This window comes from Vicia villosa, linkage group LG2, assembly GCF_029867415.1.
Source record: "Vicia villosa cultivar HV-30 ecotype Madison, WI linkage group LG2, Vvil1.0, whole genome shotgun sequence".
Classification (NCBI taxonomy): domain Eukaryota; kingdom Viridiplantae; phylum Streptophyta; class Magnoliopsida; order Fabales; family Fabaceae; genus Vicia; species Vicia villosa.
Genome location: NC_081181.1, coordinates 101,370,393 through 101,383,876, shown reverse-complemented (window position 1 = coordinate 101,383,876; position 13,484 = coordinate 101,370,393).

Genomic DNA, 13,484 nt, shown 5'->3' with positions numbered 1-13,484 from the left:
GATACAAAATCTCAGTGAGTTCCCTATCCTATGGATCCTCTCGGCTTTACAAGGTTCTAACCTATAAGTCTCAAGTCATAAAAGGAACTAGACCTTGAGTTCTCATACTAACATTATATGGAATCATACTTAGAGTTCAACAACTCAACACAAGATTATTAATCGGAAACCAATACCAAGGCATCCCCATATTCCCGTCCCCTTCTACGTCTAGGAGGTGGCACGAGTCATGGATCCTTTGGAAAAATCTTGACATACGAAATGGATTCGGACTCATGAGCCTTTCCCCATGAATCGTCACTTCACATGGCCCGTACACCATCACAAGTCTCTACCCGTAGGTTCCATTCGTACACAAAAGCGGGAATCAAACCTGCCAAGATTATTGTGCCTCTGTGCCTCTCTGCACGAGAATTCTTGTTAGCATTCAAAAGAAAAATAAAGAAATAAAGAAATACAACGGTTCCGATTAATACATCATACAATGGTGATCGCTTCCGCAAACCACTAGGCCTGTTAGCCCTTCATACATTGGTGATCGCTCACGCAAATCACTAGGCCTGTTAGCCTTTCCTCATAAGATTCTAAACACGTATGTTCCATATAATGTCTCATCCTAGGTTTTCTTTGTTAAGATACACATACCTAACAAACCCTAGTTTTCCTCACTTATCCCTTATTCACATAACAATGAAGTTATTCAACCCTCTTGATATAAACATATATAACAAGGTATGCTAATCCACCTGCAATGGAATTCAACCAACAATTATAGAGTACACAAGCATCATACCAAAAGCATAACGTTCTCATGATTCCGAACGAAACCAACCCAAGTAATCAAGCAATTCCCGACTCTCGATTAAATAAATTATCCTTTTGTTCCCAAAACTTACACTACTAGAAAGTACACGCTTCTAGCTTACTACTGCTTCGAACGGCGATTAAAACAGAGTTACGGTTCAAAAGTTACGATCGGAACAATTTACCTCAATAAACTAAAATTAGTTAAAAAGGCTTCAGTTCGCGCCGCGCAACAGCTAGGTCGCGCCGCGAACCCTCTGGCAGTAGCAAACCTCACCAAAATCTCATGGTGTTCGCGCCGCGAACCCTTGTACGCGCCGCGTACTGATGGCAGAAACAAAACCTCTAAAAACCTGCATGGTTCGCGCCGCGAAGCGCGCGAGAACTGAGTTCTCAGCTCTGCTTCACGCACAAAACCCATGGTTCAAAACCATCCAAAACCATCCTAACCTGTTCCAGATCATATTATAGCATAGATACAACCTATAGATGATATTTTTATGGATTATAAGCACTTATTCATGAACAAATGATGAATTTGGTCCAAAACCTAGATTTCCATAAAACCCCAATCCAAACTAAGATTCTCATCCATAAACAAACTATAAGTTTCTAACTAGAACCCACCTCGATTAAGAGTCGTTGATGTCGAAGATGAGTTGAATCGGCGGAGAAATGATGAAGATCCAAGCTTTTTCCCCTTTTCTCCTCTTGCTCTTCCTTCTCTCTACTTCTTCTCTCTATCTTTCTCTTTTGTTGTAGAATGAAGAAGAAAAGCAAAAAGGAAGGATATAAGAAATATCTTTAGTTACACTACTAACTAAATGTCCAAAAGTATCTCTAATGTACCAATTTATAAAACCTCAGTGTCAGCTAATAACATTAGAGCATTTAATTTAATACGGGGTATTACAATTTAACTTAGGATTTAATTTCTTTTTCAAGTAAATTAATTTACTTTTAGATAAATAATTTAGTAAATTTAGGTTTTAATTATTTTAATTAAATAGAATTAGAGGATTCCATTTAGGTTTTAATAATTTAAAATACAACCTTTTTTTAGAATTTTATAGATTTAGTTTAATTAATTAAATAACTCAATAATTAGTTTTAAAATTAGGTTTTAATCAAGTAGTCTTAATTTAACTTTTATTTTACTAATTAAACCATCATTTTATTTTCTTCCGACTTCTTCTCTCACCTCAAAATCCCGTGTATGGCGCATGTTCTATTCATTGTTTTTTATTTAGATGTTAGAATGTATATAGGTCCAAATGTAAATATCTAAAGAGAGTCTCTTTACTTTCCTGCGTTTTTAATTTCCGTACTTTTATTTTATATACTGCTTAGATATATGCTAATTAGGGCGTGTATGGTAAGATAATTTAATCAATCGTTAGCTCACTAAAAATATAAGATAAATTATAATCGAATCCAACACACTTGCACGCACTCACCCTTGGGGTACGCCCCTCTTGGTTGCCTTCAATTAAAAGGTCGTGTCCCTCGAATGTAGAGGTACCCATTAGCAAAAGTCCCTCGATTAAAAATCATCGCAAAGATCATAAGTCCCTCGATGACCCACGATTTTGCCTACGATGATATGATCTAGTCCCTCGAATGGTTGCCTACGAAATGATGATTGTCCCTCCGAATATTGCTAAAGGTACCTCTACTTGTTGCCTTCAAACGACCTCGATGACCCTTCGATGACCCGCACGTCCAATATAACAAGGATTTCCTACTTCTATATAGTATGGATGATCCTGGGAATCGTAAAAAGTATAGAAAATGACCAATTAGCTAGGGTAGTGCTCTTAACCTGCCTAGCTCAATAAAAAAAAATCTTTTCAATACTATTTCAAAAAACTAAGGCTACGCATTTACGCTAAAGTCCTTATGCCCCTTTTCAACTCAAAACAAACAAACATGAGCTAAGCAAGTTAAGAGCCCGTAGATAACTACGGATGAAAATGGTGCTTACACCTTCCCTTTTCATAACTTACCCCCCGAGCCCGTTTTCTTTTTAAAAGGTCTTTTCTGTACTTTTTACCTTTCCTAACATTGGACAAAATAAAAGTCGGTGGCAACTCATGCTCACCGCAACATTGTTGCTTTCAAAAAATAAAATTCAGTTCACCGAGTTACAATAAGCTTAGAGAATTCTTGACATATAGAGGGGTTAGAAGAAGCAAAGTTATATCATCAACATATATTTGACATATCATAAGATCATTTCCAGAATTCTTACATAATAGAGTAGTATCTACTTTTCCTCTAGAGAATCCATTCTCCGAAAAAAAGGCACTTAGTCTATCATACCAAGCTCTGGGAGCTTGTTTAAGACCATACAGTGACTTCTTAAGTTTAAAGACATGTTGAGGAAACTTAATACTCTCAAAACTAAGAGGTTGATAAAAGTATACTTCTTTAGAAATATATTTGTTCATAAACTCACTTTTGACATCCATTTAATATAAGATAATATTATTATTAACAACAAATGATATTAAAAGACTAATAGATTCTAACCTTGAGGCTGGAGCAAAGGTTTCATTATAGTCAATCCCTTCTTGTTGACTATAACCTTGTGCAACCAACCGTGCCTTGTTTCTAACAACTTCACCTTTCTCATTTAGCTTGTTTCTGAATACCCACTTTGTTCCAATAACATGAGTTCCCTTGGGTTTAGGAACCAAATCCCAAACATCATTTCTGGAAAAATGATTAAGCTCTTCGTGCATAGCCAATATCCATTCATTATCTTTAAGTGATTCTTCAAATGAAGTTGGTTCTATTAGAGACATCAGTCCTAGATGAGTTTCTTCAGATTGTTTAACCATGGATCTAGTTCTGATAGGTTCAATCTTGTCTCCAAGAATTAATTCTTCAGATACTGTTTGCCTTTATCTTGGTCTTCTCTAAACTGATGTAACTCCAGAGGGATCTGATTTATCATTTCTGTCAGGAGCATTTACTTCGGAGTCCTTGACCTTTTGTTCAGACCCTTCGAGTGTAATCTCTATATTTGCAAAACTTTCAAACATTCTTTTGTTCGGAAGCTTGGATCCCTTCATGACACAACATCAAGATACAAACCTACCAATCCTGAGAACCGTTTTCCCATTCCTAGAGGATGGTTTAAGTTACTGCTAACAAATTTCTTCCTCAAACAGTCAACAAAAACGTTTTATCCTATGATGATCACATTTTTATTTTTATTTTGGTCAATCAGTATTGGATAAATCTACCTCAGTCTATCTTCAATTTTCTGCAAGGATCCATCAATTCCTCCTGAAACCTCAACAAGTACTACATACCTTTTGGGAGAGTTTTGTCAGAAATTTTCTTTAAAGATGGGATTGTTAAAATTATTAGGGAAAACGGTCCAGTAAATGGTTTGGTGAAAAGAAACTGTGAAGTCTTTGATGGTTAATTGTCTGTGTGTTCATCTGTTTTCTCTTGAATTCTGCAGTTGAGTCATGTCTGTACTCCCTTATGTAGGTTTGTATTGTTGTATGTTTGTGACTTCGTATCTTTGAGTTTTTATGATCTTCTTGGTATTTTCTCTATAATTTTCTTTCAGTTAATGAAATACTCTTTGTGTTTTTTCTCTCTGATCTCTCATGTTTAATCAAGGTTAAAATCACTATAGGTCTTAAACTTTTTGACTATGACAAAAAGGGGGGAGAGAGTTTATTGATGTTATTTTGATGAAATCCCTAAATATGCTTGCCTAACTAACACACACACACAGATATATATATATATATATATATATATATATATATATATATATATATATATATATATATATATTAAAATATATTTTAGGTACAAAATGAACTATTAAAATGTATTTCAGGTACAAAAATGAATTAAAAACTTCTAAAATTTAGAAGGTTCAAGTAATCAAGCTTTGATAAAGAACTTTAAATGCTGCGAAAGTTTCTGTTGATCAAACTCTAATAAAAGTTTTACTGATCAGAATGTTCTAAGAGATTGAGTGTTGATAATTAACTTCAAACTTTATGAAGGGTCTGATAGATCAAGTTGTGATAATGAACCTATCTGATGAATAGAAGGTTCTTAAGAAGAAAGAGTCTCTAATAAGCTAACTCTGATAAATCGCTTCCACTTGCTTAAATTAGAATTCTAGTCTTTGGTAATCAAGCTAAGAAAATCCTATTTTCTAGTAAAGTCTTAAGTTTTAGATTCCGGGGGAGATTGTTTAACTCAGGGGGAGTTCTCTAAACAATGCTCAAATATCCCTTAATTCTAAACTATAAGTCTTTGACTCAGGGGAAGCTTATTCTAAATAAGGGAAGTTCTCAATCCTATTTTGAATTTGATTATGATATTACCTTGTAAAATTGTTACATCAAAATACATGGTTTCGTCGTCATCAAAAGGGGGAGAATGTTAGAACAAGATTTGGTTATGCATTTTATCTCTAAGTTTTGATGATAACAACACATATATTTTATATGTAAATAATTTTGTTTCTAATGTTTTCTTAAGTGTGCAAATCAGAAGCTCTGTATAATTTAAGACTGTTGTCTAAAGGAATCTAATACTATTGCTTGTGTTGCTTGTGTTGCTTGTGTTGCTTGTGTTGTCCCAGTCCCAAATTAGTTATCTTTTTAGATACATATATGATCTTGGAAGTCATTTGTCGTACTTCAGAAAGGTTGTTGTCATTATTTCTGAAAGACAAAGTTCCGCTCCTAGTGGTTCTGACATTCTCATGCTATCATAATAATGTAGTTTTTGAACTACTCATCAGATAAATCATCAGAAGAACAAAGAAAATAAAGTGATCTCTTCCAAGATTACTAATTTAGAATTAGAAGTACATCATTTGAAGATAATATCAAGAAACTTTCTCAAGAAGATTCAGTATAACGGTCTACTCAACAACTCACATTTATTAAGACGTTCGTACTATTCAAAAGTTGTCTTCCACGCCATCATGTCAAAGTCGCAAGCTACAGGCTAAGGAAGTAATGTGTTCTACTATCCAACACCTACACTTATATCCATTGGAAAGTAACCGTTGGATTTTAGAAAAAGACTTTTTTATCCTCACAGCGTCTCTTTCTCTGTAGACTATAAAAGAATATCAAGACTTCAAAAGAAAAGCAGCTGGAAGGTGAACAACCAAAGTTGCTATAAGCCAAATAGCCAAAGCTGCGGATTGCTACTACAAAGGCCAAAGATGCTGCTAGTTGCAAATGCCAAAGATGAAGATGTTATTCGTCGCAAATGCTAAAGCTCGAACGCTACTACAAATGCCAAGAAGCCAAAGCTCAAATCAAAGCAAAGCAAAATTTATTGCAACATTATGAAGCTGAAGTTGAAGAGGAAAAAGAAAGAAAAGAAAGAAGATTACTACAAGATGCAACTCAACATTTATCATATATATATATATATATATATATATATATATATATATATATATATATATATATATATATTTGTAGAATTTGTAAAATCAAAGAGTTGTTGCTCATATCTTGCTCTACACTTTTGTGTTGCATTTGTACTTAAATCTTTTGTGTAATCTGCTTTTAAGAAGCATCCTTGTAAACACAGATGATAATCAATTTTTATTGATTGTTCCTTGAGTGACTAGTCTTAGTCTGTATACTCAATAAGACGGTGACTGTTTGTCATCGTGGGAAATCTTCTTTAGGATATCCGTTGGGTCAGAATTTTAAAAGGAGTCGTTAATCGTTATATCTCTTAGGGGACCAGTTGGGTTAGGATTCTTAAGGGGTCACTAACAGAACTGATTAATGTTTGGTTATTAGTCACCGATAGTTGGCCCTTACAATTGTAATCATTTCTATGATTAGTGGATTAAATCCTTTTCTAAGGCAAAATCACCTTGGTGGATGGACAGGACTAACCTTTTCTAAAGGGAACCTGGATAAATGAATGTGTTATCTATATCTTTATAGCATTCGCTAATGTTTATCTTAAACGAATACACTTATAAAGGGCAAAGTTTTGAAAACCCAATTCAAACCCCCCATATCTTGTATTTTTCTCTACCTTCAGTCAGTACCATGATACTAAACATCTTAGTTGAAGTTCTAAGAAGGGTATGAGAAATACAACAAATGACACCTCCCCTTAGTTTTAACCACTACTTAGTTAACCATAGTTGTCTTTAACTTTTAAAGGACACCAACAAAACAAATCTGTTAAAATCAACTTTCCACAGAAGAGACCTTTTCAGTGATAGAGCATGAGTTTTTTTATGCTTTAACACAATGATGAGACATTAAGATTGACATCATTGACTCGGCTTTCCTTTTGTAGTAGCAACCTTTTGTCACATGAGTTTCTTCATTACTTGTCAAAGCTTGAACACTTAACCTCCTTTTAGACTTCCAATTTTTTTCCACTTAGATAACACTTCCTTTAACTGAGATGAACTATCCTTACAAGCTCGATTAGAATATCAAGTATGAAAGTTAATAGAGTTACCTCATCCTGTAGAAAATAGATGGTAGACAATCCTTCCTTCTCTTAAACCGTAAGGTAAGCAATAGTCACCTCCTACCTTCTTCATTATTGTCAACCTTTTATGCTGGATGCATAGATCTTTGAATGAATATGTTATCTTGTCAAGATAGAAATCTTCAGTATAGAAAAACTTATAAGTCTATCTTCCAGTCAACCAGTAGACTCTTGGTAAGAAACATAATCAGAACCACCTTCTTGATTAGACCAAGAATTAGAGAACCTATACAATTATTTTTGAGATAAGTAGGGCATTCTGCTCCATACAGATCTAAGGTCTACACACCCATATACTTGAATATTCTGACATTGATTGATCTATACTCCAGTTCCATCCTTTTCTTGAGTATAGCAGACTTGCTGAAGTAAACACAGATGTTCTAGACATTCTGGCCTATCTCCTCGACACCTGGTTAGATTTCTTTTTAAGGGGCATAATAAGAAACCTTTCACCAGAGACTAGTGCATAAGATCCCAAAATCTGGAAACAACCAAAAATTAGTCTTATTGATCTTCAAAGATTTGTCACGTTCATGTCAAATCCCTTGAGTAGAGACTAGAGAATCTTCTTCTTTTTCATCTTTTGTTTAGAACTTTTTTTTCAACTACACTTTGATGTGCCTTTATTAGTGGACTTGAGAAATTCCCAAGTATCTAGGATCACATCACTAAAAAAATGCAGAGAGTTCACCAATTCCATAGATAATGGAGTTGATGATATCAGAGTGACATACAGCCAACTCAAATATTTCCTTATTATCTCTTCAACACCAGGATTCTCTTATTCTGATAATTCTTTAAGAATTGTTGTCCATAAATAGTTGAAATGATAATACATCATCCTTCTAACAAGAATAATAGTACCAGAAAATACTCTCTGAAGCTCACCCAATGGATCAAGGTGCCTGCTTTGATACCAAATTTCTGGTACATGCAAAACATGATAATATTGATGTCTTTACATCAAAAAAATGTCAAGACTAAGGGTGTTTATGGTGTGGTTTAGGCGGTTTTTACGCTAAAAATTATCCAAACCACAAGAGAAAAAAACATGCGGTTCATTTTGGTTCGATTAGCTTTCAAAAATAAAATCGAACCAAACCAAACCAAACTAATGCAGTTTGGTTCGGTTTTTTACACAAAAATTATTGAGCCATACATACACATATAGAGGAAAATTTAATTTTGTGTTTAATTATTCATACATTACCATAAAAAAGTTTATAATTGTCAAAATAAGTTTATGATTTGATACATAAAAATGCGTCTTACAATTTTATCTGAGGTCTAAAGAATAATATACATGAAATTGCATTCATAAATAAATATTGTACAAAGAATATGATCAAATATATTTTGTCAAAATAGTATTTATAAATGAATAATATTTTGTTTTTTGATGATATATAAATTTAAATAAATATTATACAAAGAATATGATAAAATACACACATAACATTTTGTTTTCTAATGGGCCGGTTCGGTTTAGAACATCCCTAGTCAAGACATTACGACATCTGTCTCTAAACTGAACAGATTCATCAGATTGAATTTGATACAGAAATATAAAATTGCAGAATGATAAATAACACTGAAAGGTTTTAACCCAGTTCAATGCAACAACACCTAATTTGGGGGCTACCAAGCCAGGAAGGAAGTCCACTATCAACAGTATTAGTTTAAAGCTAAATAGTCCCAGTTTATAACTTCTCACATAATCACTACCCAGTGCTACTTCTTCCTAGAAGTCGACATCTAGACCTGAGAAATTGCTATCTCACTTCCAATCACCGCAGTGATAAAATAGTCACACACACTGTGACCAAGGAAACCCAAGTAGAAAGATCACACTTTCCAATCAAAGAACTTAGTTAAGAATCCTGACTAAGAATAAAACTTGATCTTGCTTACAAGCTTTGATCACGAACATCACTCAACTCTTTTGCTTACAAGCTTTAAGAGTGAGAACAACAACTCAACTCATTACCTAAAGGCTTCTGAGTGAGAGAAAAATGTCTACCATGAGTATCGGAAGATACAAGGGTGACAAAACACCTACACGAGAGACTCTCAAACCTGCAACTTTTTGCTTCCCCTAATTTACAAATTCTGAAAAGTTCAAATTACATTAGGTCAATTCTTCTCTTTAAATACACCTCTGCAGTCCATGGGCTTCGAAATCTGCATCCAGATATTTCTTAATCCATAAGTTGATTGATGCACCAAATGTGTAGATAAATCTCCTTAAATCTTGAAACACAAATGTTAAGTTTCCTAAATTGTCTTAGCATCCCATTTTGGAAACTTGTACAACTGGAGATGCAAAAATTTGTTCCAGATTAAATCTTCTTGACCTGCAAAATAAACTGAGATATATCCAAAAGAAATATCACAGAATCGAATCAAATCTATAAAGATTTAAAAACACTGCGTGTTAATGTTCTGGTATAACATGTCACAACATATGTCAAGACATCTTTCCTGAGCCATGTTAGAATATCTTCCATAACATCTGTAGTAAACCATATTTTAGCAAAATTGTGTCAATCTTAAAACCATGGTACTAACAAGCTATATCTTAACTTGATACTTGAGTATGTTCCCGAGACTGTTCATCATGTGATCAGGCACTACAACAAAAAGAATCAGAGGATGGTTGTATTTTTCTCACAAAGCTTAACTTGGTTTGTTTTTTTTTAACATAACTTCAATTATTCACCATTTCAGTTTTTTTCTCTCTTGAAAAGGAGAAATAAAATCCAACCATAACACTGGAACCAATAGCATTATATATTTTTTTTGTTTTCATCACCAGTATCCGGCCCATTGGACCGTCTGATCTAATTTGGGGGTCAGTTCTAGAGTCAAGTGGTTTTAACCCCCTTCTGATCACAGTTGCGGGGGATCGAAAAGATATGTAGAGATATATTGATTGGGTAAAAAACTCGATCAAGTACAATTTGGCACAACCTATCTTTGCACACACAAATCATCAAACAGAAGGTATGCATTCAAGTCAATCCCAAAACGGAAGCTATTTTGCAAAGATGATTACAAAGATGTTTGACGAGAGATTCAGATAATGCATTATTTATCCGAGCTTTCACATGTTGTTAGAACCGGAGGGACTTAGGAGGATTCTACTGTTGTTCATATTGTTATGGAGCGTTGTGAAGTAGGTGAACTTTTTGATAGGATTGTGCAAAAGGGTCATTATAGTGAGAGACAATTTGCGACTTTGATTAATAGTGTGTTTGGTTTAGCGGTGGCTTCTTCCAAAATCACGGTACATTTTCACGTTTGCCATGAAGGTACCTTTTGTAGCTTTTAAAATTCACGTTAAAAAGGCTCATGGACGTACGTTTGGTGGCTGAAAAGCCAAACCAAACAGGCTCTAAGACTATTGTAGTATTGTTGAGGTTGTGGAGCTTTGTTTTTATAAACCTGGTGGGTGATTTTTTTGTTCTAGATTTAGTATTTGTAGTTTTTTTTTTGAATGTTAGTTGATCTAATTGGAGCTGGATTATTTTTCATACACATATCCTCAATTTGTTGTGTTTCCTGGAGTTACATGATATGTATAATTGCAGCAGAATTCTTGTTGTTTTTTACACATAATTAACATTTTGCATGCGTTTTTAACCTCCCATAAAATCTTTGCAGCTTAAACAAAATACCAATTTTTTTTGACTAATTGTCTTGCTATCTAGCCATGTCAGCAGAAATTAATGATTTTTCACAAAATTTAAAAAAAAAAAACAAAAAAACAATTCAACTAACACAGGTATTTTTAAGGGATTAAAACAAGGGACTCGTGTATACGCCAATAAGAAAAAAGCTAGATTGGAATTAGTATACGCCAACTAAACTACTGAAATTCATATATTTATCTTGTGTATATCCTAGATTGGAATTGGAGACTTATTTATTTTTTCAGCAGTGTTATCTTTACACTTAAATTATGTACACCTCACCTACATCGTATCTATTTTCAACAAAATCCAATACAGAAAAAAAAATTAATAAAAAAACAAAAGTGTGTGGAACTGTATAGAAAAACGGTGTAGTTGTAATTTTGTGGTATAAGCTTAGCATTTCTCTTATTTTTTACCCAAAAGCTAAAATGCATTAAATAAATTAAAGCACAAGAAGTGCTATCATTACATCATGACTAACTCAAGAAAACTCTAGAAACGCCCAAACAACAAATTAAAACAGAATCACCAAACTAACAACATAAACAAAAGATACAAAAACTCAACTACCAACTCCTATTCCAAATTTGAGATAAAAAATCCACAATTCATCAATGCAGTACCTCGATCAATTCAGCAAAGATGACCATAGTGCTAATTGCTGCATCCACTTACAAGTTACAATAACATTATTCTCATACTTTACTTTTTACACCTCTACTCCACACCTCCCTTTGATTACAAAGAAAAAAATGCAAATAATCCCTTTTTTGTCTCTCTCTTTCTTTCCAATAAAAGGAAGGTACAGAGTATTTTAGTGTAAAAAATGAAGTATAGGAGTAACATCATTGATATACCTTTCACACAATTTCAACCATTGTTTGAGTGGAAGCTTTTGCCTCCAAAGAACCCCAAAGTAACCTGCAATATTTTCTCAAATCCTAAAACGAAGAAAATGGCTTAGTAGCAACATTATTATTTCATGACCATGGTATTAATTGTAATGATAATCTAAAACTATCCTTAACAAGGTTGATTCAAAGGGGTGACCTGAGAACACAAAATAAATTAACAACAAACAAATATACTACTAATTAATTTTGTGTTCTCAGTTTCACTCCTCTGAAATAGAACCATATGTTAGATAGATTGTAAGAATGGATGAAATACTTGAACAAAAAAGACAGCACAATTGATTTTATTTTGGTTCAGGATATTTCATTTTATATGAAATATGGTGATGATGACATTAGGTGTCATGTCTTGTAACAATTTCACTATGTTGTCATTTCTAACACAATAATTGGTTTCTATTTATTTCTTTCGAGTAATATAATAATATAAGTCATATATGTTGTCATTCTATCGACACCATTAGAGATATGTTAACATTTCTTGTTGGATACATATATGTTATCATTTTTCTGACATCACAGTGCAAGACATTAGATCTAATTAGAAAGACAGAAAAATTAAGCAAATTTAAATTACAGTTTTAATTCCTATCTTGGTTTGCTTATATAATCAATCTATCTATTTTCTTTATTTGAATTACTTATATAATCAACCTATCTATTTTCTTTATTTTAAAAGAAAGTGCACCCCCATTCAAATATGAAATTCATGTCATATTACTGAGAATTAGATAATGTTTTTAATTTGAATGATCCAAATTTGAATTGTAAATGAAATCAATTTTTTTTTAGAGTTAATGCACAAGAATACACATAATAGTTTAGACTACTTCGAGTTTGCACAAGTTGAAAACTCGAATGTATGGAAGATGAAATCTGAAATTTTTAGTGAAGAGAATGTATTTTTGTTATGTGTTTTTCTAAATTCGAAATAATCAATTTATAGACTAAATAGTGTTGTTTCACAAGGTTGCGACCCTCGATGAAACACACTCTATTAGCAATAGTTTTTACTAAGTGTTGCAACCTTATAATTACTTATAAGATTGGTTATTTATGATTGCTTACTACAACACTTCATGAAGCATTGTCTATTTCCGATTCAAAAACCAAGCTTAAACAATAACTATTAAAACAGGAGCAACGGCCACCGTCGTGAATTTAAAAAACAAACTTAAACAACAGCTATCAAAACAGGAGCAACGACCACCGCCATATGGCAGCTTGCCGCCACGAGCGCCACCATATAATGTTGCGAGTAACCTGAATGCTTTGGTGCATAAGTGCTGCCTACAAGCCGCTATTAGCGTCTCTACGCCCCCACCCTTGGATCTGGTCCTGGAGTCGGAGCCACTGACGTTGATGGCGACACCAGCGATAAGGAATGTGGAGGAGACAAAGAACATAAGACTTGAGACCACCACACTCGTCCATGTGGCACTTTATCCTCTTTAGATCTTTTGTTGAGTTAATTAATGTAACTTTTTATAAGGGCTTTTAAAGTGAGTGATACTTCCTACGTGGGACTATGTCCCATGCA